We start from the raw sequence: 5,110 nt of genomic DNA, 5'->3' as shown, positions 1-5,110 counted from the left end.
TGAGAGTAATTCGAGAAAGAATGAAGGAAGCTCAGGATAGACAGAAGAGTTATGCCGATAATAAAAAAAGGCCACTAAAGTTCCAATGAGAGATAAGGTATTTTTAAAGGTGCCACCATGGAAGCATATTTTCTAATTTGGAATGAGGGGAAAACCCGCCCCACGGTATATTGGTACATTTTGGAGAGAATTAGGTGGGTGGCTTACCGATTAAGGTTACCTTCCTATTTGGAGAAAATACATGTGTTTCATTTGTCGTTGATAAGAAAAGTAGAAATTGATCAATAACGATTTCTATCACAAGTTCCAATAGAAATAAGAGAAGATTTGACATTGAAAGTGAAGTCAATGAAGACCCTGGATCAAAGTGAAAAAAAAAGCTAAGGAACAAGAAAGTTCTGCTAGTAAAAATCCTTTGGAGGAACTCATAATTTGAAGAAGAAACATGTGAGAGGAGTCAGAAATAAAGAGGAAACATCATGAATTGTTCACTACCACAAATACGTTATCTTAAATTTCAGGGATAAAATTTTCTGAACAAGGGAGAGTGTAAGCCCCTAGAATATGAATGCATGAAATTAAGTGAGTAAATAATTTCTAATTAATAAATAATTTCAGAGCTTTAGCATAAAGAATTGAAACATGCGTAAGTAGGTTGCAAGAAATTTAGAGCCTAGTATGGAAAGATAAAAGAATAAGGGCACTAAATTGAAAATGTATAAACAAGTAAGGAAAAAACCTGTTAGCCTTAAGAAGAAGAGGAGGGTTGAAGGCAGAATAAAGAAAGAGACAAAAAAAAAAGTCACTCTCTCAAGAATAAGTAAAGAAAAACACATGCAAACAATTACATGAGAGGAAATAAAAGGTTTGAGTAAAGAATTAAACATTAAAAACAAAACAAATTGAAGGAGAAGAAGAGAGAAGGTTGGTGGCAATAAAGGGAAGATGAAGAGAGGCCAAACGATTGGAGGGAGAAGAAGTTTTGAGAGTAGAAAACACAGCTAGAACAAGCCTAAAACCTTCCTAAAGCAATTTCAAATATATTGGGTAAGTTTTATACACAAATACTAGCTTAGATTAGAGTTTTTGAGGGATTTTTCTAAGTAGATTAAAGGTGAGAATAAAGTGTGAAGGGGAGATAAAGAAGGCTTGATAATGTTTTAACAAAATTGAAGAACAAGATGACTAAGAAAAGGCTTGAAAGCCTTCGGCTATACATGAACAAATGATTGGGGGGGTTTATGTTAGGTTATGCATGCATGCTAAAACAACAAGTGTTCATTTGACAATATATTAGCTGGTCAATCTTTCATCATATTCTTTAAATATGAAATAGTAACACTATTAGAGCTTGCATTGTCTACTATAACAGTTAAAAGTTTATCAATCCCCTAATCTAACAAACAATTCTCAATAACTTGACCAATTGTCTCACCCATATGATTGGAAACTTGACAAAAATTTAGAATTCTTTTTATGCAAATTCCACTCATTATCAATCCAATGAGCCGTTAAGGACATATAGTTAATGTTTTGGATTGATGTCCATGTATATATTGTTAAGCATAATCATTGACCCTTAAGAACTCTCTTTAATCTTTCTTTCTCTTCAACATAAAGTTTCAAACAATCTCTCATAACAGTGAAACGAGAAGGAATGTCAAATCTAGGTTGCAAGGTCTTAGAAAATAATCTAAATCCCTTACCCCCCACAAAATTAAAAGGCAAATAATCAATTATAACCATTTTCACTAGTGTTTTTTTGCATTCATCATAATTATAACCTATTGCCTTAAGAGTTCCCATACTTCGATCTACTAATTCACCCCCTACTTTATTATGTTCTAATACCAAAAAAAAATTGCTTCTTATCAACAACAAAAGAAAAGGTTTTACATACTTTTAAATGACTTCACATATTACTTGTCCCATTAATAATAGTATGACATACATAATCCTTTCCACAATAATTACATTCAGTTCTAGGGGTTGTAAGATCACCATCAAGTTTTGTAAAATGATCACAAATTTATGACTTTTTTTTTATCATCAACATTTCTTTTCCTTGATGCAAGGACTTGAAGTTGTTTACCTTTATTATCCGTGGTGGATCTTGCAGTAGTTGATGTTGGGTAATGTTTGAAGCTGGGGCATTGGTTGATGTTGGGGTAGTGCCAGTGGATGAAGCATTTTGATTTTGAAGGTTTTCCATCTGTAATTATCAAATGCAAACATGTTCATTATCACTTGCACAATTCTTTTCAGCACTTAATAAACATAAAGATTAAAATCATGTTTAATAATTAAAATGAAACAAATATTACAAAAGTAACATGTCAAAACAAGCTTAGAAAATATGTCAAAACAAGCTTAGAAAATCTATCAATGGAGGAAACATAATTACAGAAGTAACAGAACAATGAATACAAGAAGAACATGATTTTAATGAATACAGAATGCCAATCAAGATCATCCAAAACAGAATAATGAATACATTTCACAGAATGAAAAAACAAAACCAAATAAAAAAAACCCATCAAAACAAAACTAGTTTGCAGAATCAAGTCAATCAACACAGGCTTATAAACATAATTTTAATCAAACTACTTGGCGTGACCTTATAAATCGACCAACACAACAACAAAATCAACAGTTCATCTGTTTTTAGTAATCAACCAACAAAGCAACAAAATCAACACAGCAATAACAACATCAACAGAATCAACATAACAACAGCAACATAATCAACACAAGTTTACAGTAGCAGATATTGAAATTACATTTACAAAATAGCAAAATAAAGTGCAAAATTAAATGTAAGATTCTGAAATTACATGTACAAGACAGCTCTAATCCTAAACTGCAAACAATTGTAAGAACAACAATTTTGATTAAAAATAATCATACCGAAATAATCATAATCCTAAACTGCTAAATCCCTTCTATTCAAACAAAGGAAAAAAAAATCATTTTAATCACCCAAATAGCTCTAATTTAAACCTAAACCAAAATTCATCACCCAACAAAATTGATTAAAAATAAAAATAAGCTTAACTATATGAATTAATTAGAAAGAAAAAAAAAAAACTCACTAGTTTTGAAAGATTGAGGAAACGTCGGTATGATGGAAACACAGACTATGTTGGTCAAGTGGAGACTAAGGAAACGTATAAAAAAATAAGCTTAATTGTATTAAAAATAACAATAACAATAACCTTAACCGAATTAATTAATTAATTAGAAAGGAGAAAAAAAAATTAAAACTCACTGGTTTTGAGAGGCTAAGGAAACGTCGGTCTAATGAAAACACAAACTGTTTTGGTTCAGTGGAGACTGAGGAAATGTCGATGGTCGATCTGTGTTTATGTTTTCTTAGTCAAAGGAGAGTGGAGAGTAGAGAGGGAGAGGGAGAGGCAGAGGGTGAGAGGGGACGGGTTGCGGGTGCTCTGGTATAGGGACGGCTTTAGCAGAGGCCGGAGAGGGTGAGGGGGCGGGACTGCGGGTGGCTCTGAGTAGTGAGAGGAGAGATTGTTTGAAAATTAAAATTGAAACTGTTTAAGGTTAGCAAAGAGTAAACTAGAGAGAAGAGAGGGGCGCGGCTTGGCAACATTTTCTATTTATACTAGGGATCCTTTTTTTTGAACCAATCCTATTAACCCGGTTTCTGCACTACAAATCCAAAAACCGAACCGAACCGAGGTTTTTTCTATATAATATAATCAGTTTTATTTTTTGGTTCGGTTTTTTTGGTTAATTTTTTGTTGGTTTTATCGGTTTATCGGTTTTTTTAACACCCCTACTTTTAAGAAATCTGAAAAGCACATCGTCCATAAAATCACCAACACGTTATACTGAGAATGAATGACCAAATTTTGTTGAGTGCATAATTGCAATGGAAGAAAATGAATAGGAAGAGGATGATGTAAAAGAATTTTCTAAGCTAGTAGAATAATCAGAGTGAGCTTGGAAATCAGCAAGAAAGGAATTAGAGACAATTAATGTTGGTACAAGGCAGGATGAAAGAGAATTTAAAATAGAGACTAATTAAAGCTACTAAAAGGAAAAACTTGATCTCGCTACTACGTGAGGATGTCGATGTATTTGCTTGGTCCTACACAAATACGCCTAATTTAGATATTAACATTATAGTGCATATGATGCCATTAAATGAAGAAAGCATGCCTGTGAAGTAGAAACTACGAAGAACTCGTCTAGATATGATACTCAAGGTGAAAGCCAAGATAGAAAAGCAATGAGATGCTAGTTTTTTTTAGGTGGTCAGGTACTCACAATAGGTATCAAACATAGTAGTAGCTCTCAAGAAAAAAGACAAAATCAAAGTATATATAGACTACAAGGATTTAAATAAAAGAAGCCTAAAAGACAATTTCCCTTTGCCACACATCGATGTTCTAATTGATAATGCAGCTCAACATACTCCTGTATAGATGGTTTCTCTAGGTATAACCAGATCAAAATGGCCAACAAAGATAAAGAGAATACAACCTTATTTACCTCGTGGGGAACATTTTACTACAAGATGATGTCATTTAGACTGAAAATCATTGGGGCCACTTATCAAAAGGCAAAGGTAACTCTGTTCCATGAAATGATGCATAAAGAAATTAAAGTGTATATGAACGACATAATTGCTAAATCCAAAGAGGGATAAACCATTGTCAGAATCTCATAAAGTTGTTTGAAAGGTTAAGAAAGTATAAGTTGAAGCTAAACCCTATAAAATGCTCATTCAAGGTAATATCTAAAAAGTAGCTAAGATTTATGGTGAATAACAAAGGTATTGAAGTCAACCCTAATAAAGTAAAAGCAATTCAGGCCATGTTGACTCTAAAAGCAATTATGGTGAGCCATCTTGAAAAATAAAAAATAATAACATAGTTCTTGAGATTTCAAGAAAATAAAAACTTTCAACTCAATTTTTTTTAATTTATTAAAGCCAGAGTTAGAAATACCTATTTAGATTGATATTAGCCTAAGAAAAAAATTAGGAATATCATCTTGGTATTCATTAAAATTGGAGTTAAGAATATTTGTATTTCTCAATGTTAAAATTAGAAATATTCTCGAATTTCACTAATACTTGTGGGTG

The sequence above is a fragment of the Populus alba genome, chromosome 12, assembly GCF_005239225.2.
Source record: "Populus alba chromosome 12, ASM523922v2, whole genome shotgun sequence".
NCBI lineage: Eukaryota > Viridiplantae > Streptophyta > Magnoliopsida > Malpighiales > Salicaceae > Populus > Populus alba.
This window is presented reverse-complemented; position numbering follows the sequence as displayed.